General features: G+C 33.8%; 2 long non-coding RNA genes across 8 annotated transcripts in view; one reads left to right on the top strand and one right to left on the bottom strand.

Moving 5' to 3' along the window:
• Positions 1-3290: 3290 nt before the first annotated feature.
• LOC128318553 (uncharacterized) lies at positions 3291-4530 on the bottom strand. The gene is made up of 3 exons (XR_008301950.1): positions 4498-4530; positions 3659-3973; positions 3291-3573 (listed from the first exon to the last, which is right to left on the bottom strand). It is a non-coding gene; the product is annotated as an uncharacterized LOC128318553 (long non-coding RNA).
• Positions 4531-6323: 1793 nt separating this feature from the next.
• The window catches only part of LOC113526510 (uncharacterized), a 50346-nt gene continuing 43674 nt past the window's right edge, over positions 6324-12995 (top strand). For 3 of the 7 annotated variants that reach the window (XR_008301921.1, XR_008301919.1, XR_008301920.1), the window contains exons 1-3: positions 6352-6505; positions 7900-8035; positions 8438-8635. This is a non-coding gene — a long non-coding RNA (uncharacterized LOC113526510). Of the gene's footprint in view, positions 6506-7899; positions 8036-8437; positions 8636-12995 lie in introns of all 7 variants that reach the window. The other 4 variants (XR_008301917.1, XR_008301918.1, XR_004578319.2 and 1 more) reach the window with 4 other exon arrangements.

Genomic DNA, 12995 nt, shown 5'->3' with positions numbered 1-12995 from the left:
TGGGACTATCTAGAACGTTTCTTATTTTTTCTTTGGTTCTTGATGCATTCAAATGAGTTTGGTGAGACTAATACCAAATACAGCAATAAATATTTAAGCAGAGTTTCTTAATTCATAATTTGGAGTTATTTGTAGTGCTGTAATGCTAGATTAGTGGCTTGTTCAACTTGTTTGTCTTTAAAAAACAGAATACAGAAGTACACTTTCACTTCTCAGTTCGACTCTCTTTAAATCCATGTACTACAGAGCAACTCAATAAAATATAACTCAGAAGTCTGAGTGTTTCATTCTCAAACCTTCTAGTTTCACCAGTTACACTTGTTTGCAGCCAAAATGCTTCTGAAATAAAACATTACAATCATACTTTACAAATTTTGGATCACTGAAAAAACGATGCTAAAACAAGTTGATTGACTCTAATCTTTTAAAGATATGCAACTGGGTCAGTAAATACGACCCTTCGCTTGGGTCCCACATTTATGCTGCCACACCTGTGCAACAAATTTTCACCAGTAGTTGAACACCACCAACAACAACAGTGGAAATCTATGCCTTTTGCACTGTCAGTGTTGTGGAGATCGTATCAGAGGTGAAAAGTTATCATGTAAAGCAACCATAAACACAATAAAGACCTTGGTTTACAATAGTCATTTAAACTCTCATTTACTGTCTACACAATATACCATACAGTGGATATAAAAAAAGTCTACACACCCCTGTTAAATTGCAAGTTTTTATAATCTAAAAAAAAAATTAAACAAACCAAGATAATTCATGTCAGATCTTTTTGCACAAATAAAAAGAAATTTCCAATTTTATATGAAAAAACAAAACAAAACACATTTTCAATGTGGTCTGACACTTTTGGACCCCACTGTATATATAAAATATAAAAGCTTAAATATCTTAGAAACTGTAACCAATCATCTGGTTAACTGTCATTTTGAATTCAGCACATCCAAAATCCATACTATACATCACATTTTATCTCAGAAGCAGGCAACTTCTACAAATTGTAGACCAGTGTTATTGTTAACTGACTAGTGGTTTGTTTTTCTTTTTAGATAGTAGTTATTGAGGCATGCTTACTGCACCACCATTCATTTTTAGCTCATGCTTATGGGAGACATCCTTATAACTTGTGAAGTTGTTTTTAACACTTTTATCTTCCATTTCAACACTACACAATTTTTCCACAGGTATATCCTATACTTTAGTACAAAGTTTTGCCCTGAGTTTATGTACAAGAGTGGACAAATCAGTAGCCCAAGCCCTTTTAGTGGTTTTAGTGTCAAGGCTGTTATTTTATTTTATTTTGTTTTATTTAGTTGTATTTATAACTACACAGCTAGCAATATAACTATAGCGACCACTTTTCTGGCCTAGTCAGCTATGTTTCTGGGCAAGCATGGTACCTGGTACCTCTTATTTACTATTAGTTTTCGTATTTTTCTGTTTTCTGAAATGACCTACCTGTCTGACAGTTCTGCATGACATACAAATAACACCTTGGTGTTTCATAATGATTAGAGTTTCTGCATTAAAGTGAAAACACAGAACAGAAACGTATCCACGAACTGTGCATTTCTTTTTCAAGATACTTTCAAAATGAGCCACATCAGCCATATGACACATGGTCCTGTCACATGAATCACAGCATAACGAATAAAATATTAGACCTTGAGTTATACTGATTATTTAACATACATATTATACGTGATACACTGTATGACCAAAAGTACGTGGACACCTGACCATCACACCATATGTGCAAATCCCTTTGCTGTTATAATAAGCTCCACTCTTCTGGGAAGGCTTTCCACTAGACTTTGGAGCGAAGCTGTGGGGATTTGTGATCATTCAGCTACAAGAGCATTAGTGAGGTCAGACACTGATGATGGGCGAGGAGGTCTGGGGTGCAGACGGTGTTCCAGTTCATCCCAAAGGTGTCTATCATAAACAAACATTTGGCCGTATAGTGTATTATGCATCCATTGTTAACCCTAAACTTCAGCTTCTGACAGAATCCTCTTCCCTTTATGTGCATTTCGCTCAAAACTATTATGACATATTACATCCAAACATCTAGGTAGATTTTTTTCAGCTCAGAAAATACCTCAACAAATTAAGCAAGTACACACACGTGATACAAAATTCTTCTTTACTGGGAATGTTAAACTGTAATACAAGATTGAATTCTTTCCTTTAACTTGTTTTATTCAAGTACAATTGCATGCAACATAATTTTTTACACACTACAGGTGATATTTTTGCTTTCAGGTTTAAATAGTTAACTGTATCTCAGTGAATAATATTTATTTGGTTGCCTGGGAAACCCCATTAGAGGTTGCTGTGACCGAATTCTAGAAATGGATGTAAGCCAAATCAGTTCAGTTTGTAATCAGTTCACAGGCTGTCAAAATATTCACTCCTGTGTCATCATGTCATCAGTGAAACAGAGAAGAGAGCTTAGACTCTCTGTACAGATGACAGTGATGAACGACAAAAAAAAAAAAAAACGACAGCGAGGCTTGTGTTTAAACGTTGTGTGTGACTTTTACCTCAGGTGCTGAATTTTTTTTTAAAAATAAAAAAATATTAAATGTCTCAAAACATTTAACTTACAGCATTTCATACAAGATTTTAAGTTGTAGACCAGTGTGATAAGATTTTATTAAGATGGTAAAATGAGAAAAAACAAATTGCTAAAACTGACAAATATTATAGTAAATTATAGTATACACCAAATATAGAAATTATAAAAACAGTACTGCTTTTACTTTACATGAAAGAGAGGAAGAAGAAGAATTCAGTTATCATTCACCACTATATGGTTCATTTATATTAAAAAAGTTATGAAACCCCACTCCAGTAGAATACATGTGCAGTTCAGGAATTGGTGGAGGATAACCTTGTCTTGAAGTCAAAAATCACAATGCAGCACGCAAAAAAGATCACTCCAACTGATAATATTAATCTGAACACATTTCTCTTCCACTGTAGGCCTGTAAAAAATTATATATATATATATATATATATATATATATATATATATATATATATATATATATATATAAATAAGTTTATTTAATGAATCAGAAGCATGGTCAATCTGTAACTGTGTATGGACTGGCTAGAAAAATATGATTTTTTAAATGTTGATTAATTAAAATATTTTTAAAATCTTAGACTGGTTACTTCTTTTTATTAATGTGCAATTTTAAAACAATGAAACTTTTCCAATATTAAATGTGTATTTTATATAAATTCTAAGTAATTACTTACCATTCATATGAACAAAGACAGTGTTTTCTCCTGCATTGTTCACCTCACTGAGACTGTAGTTAGACACTGAATACACACAGCTGTAGTTCCCAGAGCTTTTTTCTGAAATGCTACTGAGGAGAAAGGTTGTGGAAATGGTCATATCGCTACAGTTCACCTGCTTCGTTCTGTTTCCGATCCCATTTAAGCAGAGATAAACGTAGACTTGAGTACAGTTTTGAATTTTTGTAAAGGTGCAGGTCAGTGTCGACGTTTCTGTTCTTTCAATCTTCGCCGGGAATATTTTTCCTAAATACAAAAGCCTGTTGATTATTAAAGATACACAATCAATAAACTAAGATAATGTAATGACAAACTCAGGAATGTGTCCTACCCAAAACCTTGAGTGAGACAGAGTTGTGTCCTTTTGCATTTGTCTTTTTGACACTGAGTTTCTCTTCAGAGTAAAGGCATGTGTACAATCCAGAAAGTTCTGCAGTGACTTTGGTAAAGTTAAATATTGTACAATCTCTTGTTGTAGCTTTAAAAGCATCCGTCCTGACTCTCTCACCATTTTTGAAGAGGTGCATATAGATTGTGCTTTCTGGTATATTATCAGCTTTGCACTTAAACGCGACGTTTTCATTTTCGTTCACTTTGGTCACTCCACCACTGTAAATATACGCTGGCCTTAAACGACCCAGACGTTCTAGGTATGAAAAAAAGAACAAGATATACTTTAATTAATATCTTGTGGAGAAATTAAAGTGTTACAGCAGGGTGATAGTAAGTGTATAACCTGTGAGAAGGTAGATATAGAAATATAAATAGGACAAGAATACAAAAATGAATGGTAGAGTGATATGTAGTGCAGTAAATAGGTACTGTATATCACAAAAAATGCAGAAGTACTGGTGCAGTATATCAGAGGAGTGTCTATGTGCGATAATACAAATGAGTGACAGCAGCATGAAATTTATGGAAGGATGCTAATATCAACCAAGAGTACAAACAAAAGGATTAATGCAATATACCAAGGTATTGTCCATATGTGCAAAAGTAGAAAGGTAAAAGTACTGCCTAGTGCTTTGGTGCAAGTATCCACAAAGCAAACAAAATTAAACTTCACATCGTAAACTGGATTAGTGCATAATAACTGATTCTCTTTTAAGAGAAAAATATAGCATTGCATACAAAAGCAAGATATCAAACTAATCATAAAAACAGTGTTACCTTCCTGAAGAGATGCAGACAACAAGAAAAGGGCTAAAAATTAGAACAGTGTACAAAAGCTTGTTAAGTAAATAGTAAATTATAGAAAATTAATATTAAAAAGAATATTATTCTCCCCGGTACCAAAGGCTACCGTACTGAATATTTATACTTACACATGATGATCAGCGGCTTCATTTTGATTTGCTTTTGCTATGAATGAGTTCCTCAAACCCTTTTCACACTGATGTAGTTCAGTACACTGCCTAAGAGTAGTCTCTCTAAGACCACTATCAACCAACCCATCACTACACTCAGAAAAGTTCTCACATCAGGTTCTGTAAACTAACAGGAACTTTCTAGAAAGTTTCTTAGTGGTCTGTTTGATCATTGGTGTATTACAGCTATAAAATATAAAATACATAAAGAAATTAATTTATATACAATGCCTGATTTTTTTTTATAACAAAAAAGTTTTTAAAACAACACTTTTAATACTCAACTACAATAGACACATGTAGTTTAAGAATAATATAATACATATGTTAACATTTAAAATTCTGGGTATGTCGCGGTCAAGCCTGCTGGTTTTACCAATTAAGGCTTCTTTGCATGGGCAAACATTTAGCTCCGCCCACTTAGACTTTTAGCTAATTTGCACAAAATGCAAAACCTACTTTCGTAAATACTCCTAACATTTTTGTCTTATGTTCCCAAAATTAGTGTCACTACTCAGGACAGTGTGAACCTCAACAATTATCAGAAACATGTTGACATTTATTAACAATATGGCTGCCACATGCTAATCAATTCTAGCAAGGTGGAACCTAATGTATTCAAATAATTGCAGCTCATGATTGGTTGCATGGATTTGCACAATACTTGAAAAGCATATAAAGAAGAAAGAACAAGATTCTCACGATGTCTGCAAAAACCCATGGCCAATCAGAGTTCAGCAGGCATTTGACGGGTTAGCGCTGATGTGTTGTCATGAAACTTGAGCAGTAGCTCACAGTAGGGATCCACTAATAAGAGACGTCAGCTTAAATTTTCCACTGTGGGCGCGATTCATGTTTTTACAAATAAAACCAAGCATATCTCTTGTAAAATATGGCATACAATGAAATGTTTTTTTTTCCTGTAATTTGTTTCAGTTAGCTTCGCCCACTCAAGTTTATGACAATTTGCTTAATGTGCAAAGCCTAGGTTTGCGAACTAGTCCTAGGATTTTTGCAAATTTAGTGTCACATGACTCATCAATATCTGAACCTCAGTAATTAGGTTTGATTTACTCAAACATCTATAAGACAGAGTTATCACTGGCGAGTTTTCTACTGTTGAATGGATTACTTCACAAACATGGCCATCATCGGCTAATCAGCCTGCAGCACACACTTCACCATGTTAGCATAGCGCTACCACCACGAAAACTTTTTATTAAACGGATTTCGGAATACAGATTTCTGTTTTATGTTTATCATCTTGTTCATTCCAACTACTATTACACTTAGCATGACTAAAATCATTCGTTTATGGAAATTAAGATAGATTAATTGGAAGTTGTAATTACATGACAAAATGAATAAAGACCACCATATTCTACCATATAATACCACACTAACAAAAACTTTAACATTTCATTATAAAACTTTGCATATTGCAGGGGTCAGGTTTGTATATATATATATATATAAACGTATTAAAATGTCCTAACGTGTGATATTGTTTGCGCATGCGCGGAGGCTTGACTCACGCATAATTAATGCTTTGACGCATGCGCGGTACAGATCGTCTCTAGCCTAATTTGCACTGCGCATGCGTTGTACATGTCGGGAAGCAACACGTCCCATCACCCCATCAGTAGGTGGCGGTAACGCGCAATACAGCTGTGCACCACCTGCCGTAGAAGAAGAAGAAGAAGTAGCCGTAGAAAGAAGACGAAGAAGAAGAGTTCAAACGGTGTTGCTCACCTGTAGAGCCTGTTGAGACACTGACATCATGCTGCAGGCGAAGTCTGAGGCCTTAGAAGGTATTTCTTAACTTGTTTTCAATGTTTGTAAACTTTATACACGTAATATTAGTTGAAATGTATGTATATGTTTAGTGTTTCGTCTAAAAACAAGTTAGCGTTTCTCACTTCTGCCTTTTGTTTCTCACTTCTAGTGAGCAACAACACATTCAAACAAACAGCAGCTGTAACAAGCAAAACTCAGAGTTTTTAGATTTTAATATAGAGTAGTTGTAGAAGAAATATTTGTAGAGGTAATATTTTATTTCCTGTAGGAGTTGTACAGGAAAAGCAAAAAGCCTTCCACACACCTGCTAACTGCAGTAACTTGGTTTTAAAAAGTTATAAAAGTTAGTAAATTATTTTTAATAACAACAACCAAAAATACGCCTTTAACTTTTAACTGTAGAACCATAGGATAGTACATTATTACTGCTTACTACAGCAACTGGGTTTGTAGGTTTGGATTATTGGGTAAGACTAACTGCACTGTGTACATGTTGAATGAGAGTGTTTTGGAAAATTTGTAATGCAAAAAGACAAAAAAAAAAGAGGTGTTGAAATGTACAGAAGTGACAACTTTCAAAGTTACTGTAGGAGGTGGACATAAAATGTGATTGTGAAATTGGTTTTACATGAAATTCCTACAGTTGATAACTTATTTTTCTAAATTATTTTTATGACCAGTATTTTATTGCTTGCAGTTTATGAGCAAACCTGTACATTGTTGTGTGCTATTTTTTTTTTTTTTTTAAATATTTGATTGGCTTTTTAAATTTTCTTATAACAGCTTGCCCCATTGTGTTTTTGCTTCTATGTTCTTGGTTTTCTTGTAGGTTTGAGACTAAATTTCTTTCTTTTTTGTTTTTTTTCTTCATGCACAATAGCATACACAATAGCAGTATATTAGAGGGTGTACCATATGTCCAGCATCATAGGAGAAAATAAATGGCAAATTTGACTGAACTTGCTCAATATGACCAGTTTCTCTCAATACATGAGTTCCTATTATTAGAATTATTTAGATTTGTTCCTCTATGTTTAGATACATTGTTGTCTATAAATGTATAAAAATATACATTAGCTCTATGATGCTGGACTTGATGATGGGGCACCATCAAATGGGACACCATCAAAAAAAAAATCTCAAAACAAACGGGTACCGGTGATCTGTCAAAACAAACGAGTACCGGTGATCTGTCAAAACAAACAGGTACTGGTGATCTGTCAAACAAAACTGAAAAACAGGTAAAACATGGTTCTCTTTAAACTGAGCAAAAAAAAGGTACTGGTGATCTTTTAAACAACTTGAAACAAACGGGTATGTCAGTGCTGTAAAACTGTACAATGTAAAACTTGTGTGGGTGTTAATTTTTCCATGTACTCTAACACCAGGTGTTTGTGTTTTCATGCAGGTGTCTACGTACCTCACAGCGCCTCAGTCTCCTGTCACACACACTCCAGTGCAGCAGAACGTTCTGGTGCGGGACGAGGTCCTGATGTCTGCTATCTCAGCGTTCATATCCATGGACACGCCCGTCTTCCACTCAGGTAGATGCATCATTTATCCAGCACCGTTACACCAATCTAGCGTTAACAGTCAGAGCACACGAATCCTGTGTCAGCTTTAAAGGCTAACAAGTTCTCTTCTTTCATCACGTTTTTGTCATCAGTGCCTTTCCTAATGTATTTGTTTCTTACACCAGTCATTAGAGTCATAGCTCAAAGTATTTTTGTTAAACTGCTGTCACTTATTAATAGAAATGTAATATAGGTTAAGTATATGTAAGTACTAACTTTCTACTTCTTATGTAGATTGGCAGCAAGTAGAATAGTCTGCAAATAGTCTAAATTGTCTGCAATTTAGAATAGTTTTGAACAGTTTTTAAAATTGTTTTAAAAATAAATAAATAAAAATTTTTAAACTTTATTTTTACCAACATGTTTTCACAGGGCAATCTGAGCATGCCCAGTGCAGCACTGTACCTGCAGCCCCACCCACAGGCCTCCCGGCTGGTGGCACAGGTCCACTTCTTTTCTTCATAATCCTTCAGGAACATTAGCTCAGTGGTGCAGGTGTATCGCACGCTGCCCCCGATGTCTGGAGACGGAAATGCAGATGTCCACACACTCAACCTCCAACCTGTTCAGGTATAGCTGCTCTGGAGTGTGTTTTTTAGGGTACTTTAGGCTAATCCATTAGATCCATTTGCCTAATACAAATGATTATTTCTTAGCACTGAGCATCCATCATGAAACTTGAGCGGTCTGTGCATCTCTGTTCTCTTTATTGTTCTGTGTAAATTCATGAACTGGCCACTGGAGGTGCTGTGTACAAATGGTGCTTGGACTCCACAGATCTGCACTTCTGGCTGTCTATATTAATTTTTGAAAATTGTAGTTATTAGTTTTTTATGTTAGTTTTGTTATTAACTGGCTATTATCTTTTTGTTAACTAATTATGTTAATAGCAATTTTTTAAAATTATTATTGTTTATTTTTAGGTATTATTTTAATTCTAGGTTCTGGTTTAGTTTCTTCTACTAGTTTTAGTTATTATTGTTTATGATTTAAAGATTACATTAATTTTTTTTTATTTTAATTTTTTTTCACTCATACAACTTGACTTGTGCAGACTGTTGTGAATTTTGAATCATGAGACTGTGTGTGTCACTAAGTTAGCTTATTTAAAAATATCTTATTTTGTAGGTAATGCAAGAAATGGTCAGGGGCCATAAAACTACTTTTAGAATTATTTTACATAGCTGGAGCAATTCATCATGGACAAAAACCTCAAAACTTTATATATAAACTTTATTTTTTTGGGCTGTACCAGAATTTAAAGGTAGTAATCTGACTGTAAACATAAATGTTTTAAATTCTCATAGTCTTTTAGTTCTTAAGTTTTTATATACCACTACTGACCACAAAATAAATTGTGCAGTTGTAACACAGCTCCCATTATACCAGTTTACACTGACATTAGATCACTGTTAACTTAAAGCATGTATTTATTACACTGCATAGCAGATATACACAAAAAGAAAAAAAAATTAAAGTAATTGTACATTTCTGTACATACAGTATCTTTGTACAAATTTCCACTTTCTTTTATTGGTCATTAACATTAACGTTCTATATCGGCTTCCTCTCTTCTGTTGAGCTTAAACATCTCTGCCATGACTGAATCCTCCTGAACATTTACCATTTTACTCTAGTACCATTGGTGATTCCACAAGAAACATTTCACCATGTCAGCTCCTGAATATTCACATAAAAGCATTTCACTTCCAGACCTGTAACTTGCCACCCGTCTGTATATTCAGTTGCATTCTGTACATCAACAACAACGCATGTTGTATAATACACAAGACTCGCAATGTTGACATCAGACTAGACATGTTGAATTTCGTGTGTCGTTCCTCTCCTTGGCTTTGACTGAGCTGATGGACTTGCTGGAAGAATGTGACCTTGTCTTGATGTCAAAAATCACGATGGAACATGCAAAAATGATCACGCCAGCCGAGAAGACTAATCGTAAAACATTTCTCTCCCACTGTGGATCTGGAAGAACATCAAGTGATCTCAGTGGAATTTTATTCGGAATTACTTTAGTTATTCATTTGATTAAAGAAGTAAAAGCCATGCATGTTTCACTGACCATGACTTCATAGCTAGTTATATCTTAGATCTATATATATATATATATATATATATATATATATATATATATATATAGTTGTTTATGTATGAGAATGAGTACAGATAAAATAAACATAAGAGTTTATATCTACTGTGTGTATATATAATCTATATCGATAGATATACAAATATAAAAAAATATTTCTTACCAGTGACTTGGACATGGATTGAGTTAATTCCCGATCCTGTGATGTTCTTGGTAAGATGTTTTGTAAATGAGTACACGCAACTGTAGTTGCCAGAGTCCCGTAATGAAATATTCCTCAACGTGAAGGTGTGCTCATCGTTATTTCCAAGTAGTTTTAATCTCTCTCCAACACCATTTTTACACAAATACATGTGAACTACTTTATTTGAGCTCTGAATGTTAGAGATGCTGCATCTTAATTCTAAATTTTCCCCAACTTTTGCTGTGGAGGATCCAAAAATTTGTGCTGGAAAAATCTCCAAAGAATCACCTATTGACCAAAAATAGTAAAACATTATTTTATCAGTTAGGACTAATATTTTTAAAACCAAGATGATGCATGTTTATGTAGTAATTTCTGAGAAAAAGAAATAAAGTCCCTTCTGATGGAGATATCAACATGGTTAATATCAAAGACGTATTTCCAGAAAGGGGGAAAAATAAACAGAAAGAAGCAAGTCATGTAATTAATTGGATGCAAATTGGTTCCTTAAAAATGCTATTTTTGCTCAATTTTTTTTTATGTTTATTGCTAAAAATGATCAATTTCAGTACATCAAAAATAAAATATGTACAGGATTTTTTTTTTTTTCAATTTATTTAAAGAAAAATGTCTTACCAGTGACTTGGACATGGATTGAGTTAATTCCTGATCCTGTGATGTTCTTGGTAAGATATTTTGTAAATGAGTACACGCAACTGTATGTGCCAGAGTCCCGTAATGAAATATTCCTCAACGTGAAGGTGTGCTCATCGCTATTTTCAAGTAGTTCTAATCTCTCTCCAACACCATTTTTACACAAATACATGTGAACATCTGTATTTGAGCTCTGAATGTTAGAGATAACTCTGCACTTTAATGCTAAATTTTCACCAACTTCTGCTGTAGAGGGTCCAAAAATTTGTGCTGGAAAAATCTCCAAAGAATCACCTATTGACCAAAAAGTGACATCACATGGATAATCATCTGATGTACTCCACCAGTACTTCTGTATTTTGCCCGTTTCAAGATGTCAACTGTTTATTATATAATTGTACTGCTACTATTCGTTTTCGTACTCATGTCATATTTGCACATCTGTACTGCTGTAACACTAACTTCCTCATAAAGGCTTAAATGCTTCTTATCAATTTAACTTTCTCAAAAAGAAAAAAAAAAATTATGAAAACAAGGCACTTTTCTGTAATCTTAATGCAATCTTTCTGTAATCTTTTCTTAATGTAATCACCCTCACACTGATTACATTAAGTAAAGTGTTTCGCACATAGTTACAAAGAATATTTTTTATAACTCTGTGCGAAACACTTTACTAAATGTAATCAGTGTGAGGGAGGAAAAAAAGAAATGAAATACCTTCTGATGGAGATACAGATGTTGATATCATTATTATGTCTTTCCAGGAAAAAAAAAAGCAGAAAATGAGAAATATTCAAAAATATAAAAGATATTCTCATTACAGATTTTCCCAATCTGAAGTTCAATTATTGAATTATTTTCCACTTTAAATAGAAAATAGCACAACTCAAATTACAGTGGTTACTTACAGATTGTGGTGCAGCACATGTCCATTTTTCAAGCGCATATTAGTGTGTGCTACTGTACAGTGTGTATGTACGTGGTGGGTGAAACTTTATTGGCCGCACTGTAACCAGCCCAGCTTTTACTATTGGACAGCAGCAGCACACAACTCTTTTAACGACTCTTTTATTTCAGAAATGTATGTGAAGGAGTGGGATTTTACTGACACACGCATCCATAAATTATGACTTGTAAGGGAGCAGATAATCTCAGAAGTGTGCTCTTTATCCACTACAGCAAACTTTGTTGTAATTTTATCATTATTTAGTTCAGAGCGATGAGAGCAAAGATCATATTCTACTTAACAGAGAAATAGAGAGCTCTGTATTAGATACAGTTTGTATTTTTTCTACTTAACAGAGAAATAGAGAGCTCTGTATTAGATACAGTTTGTATTTTTTCTACTTAACAGAGAAATAGAGAGCTCTGTATTAGATACAGTTTGTATTTTTTCTACTTAACAGAGAAATAGAGAGCTCTGTATTAGATACAGTTTGTATTTTTTCTACTTAACAGAGAAATAGAGAGCTCTGTATTAGATACAGTTTGTATTTTTTCTACTTAACAGAGAAATAGAGAGCTCTGTATTAGATACAGTTTGTATTTTTTCTACTTAACAGAGAAATAGAGAGCTCTGTATTAGATACAGTTTGTATTTTTTCTACTTAACAGAGAAATAGAGAGCTCTGTATTAGATACAGTTTGTATTTTTGCTACTTAACAGAGAAATAGAGAGCTCTGTATTAGATACAGTTTGTATTTTTTCTACTTGACAGAGAAATAGAGAGCTCTGTATTAGATACAGTTTGTATTTTTGCTACTTAACAGAGAAATAGAGAGCTCTGTATTAGATACAGTTTGTATTTTTTCTACTTAACAGAGAAATAGAGAGCTCTGTATTAGATACAGTTTGTATTTTTTCTACTTAACAGAGAAATAGAGAGCTCTGTATTAGATACAGTTTGTATTTTTTCTACTTAACAGAGAAATAGAGAGCTCTGTATTAGATACAGTTTGTATTTTTGCTAATCTAATGAAACCCA

This window comes from Pangasianodon hypophthalmus, chromosome 6 (genome assembly GCF_027358585.1).
Source record: "Pangasianodon hypophthalmus isolate fPanHyp1 chromosome 6, fPanHyp1.pri, whole genome shotgun sequence".
NCBI classification, from domain to species: domain Eukaryota; kingdom Metazoa; phylum Chordata; class Actinopteri; order Siluriformes; family Pangasiidae; genus Pangasianodon; species Pangasianodon hypophthalmus.
The sequence above is the reverse complement of the archived record's forward strand: the minus strand, read 5'-3'. Positions and strand labels throughout refer to the sequence as shown.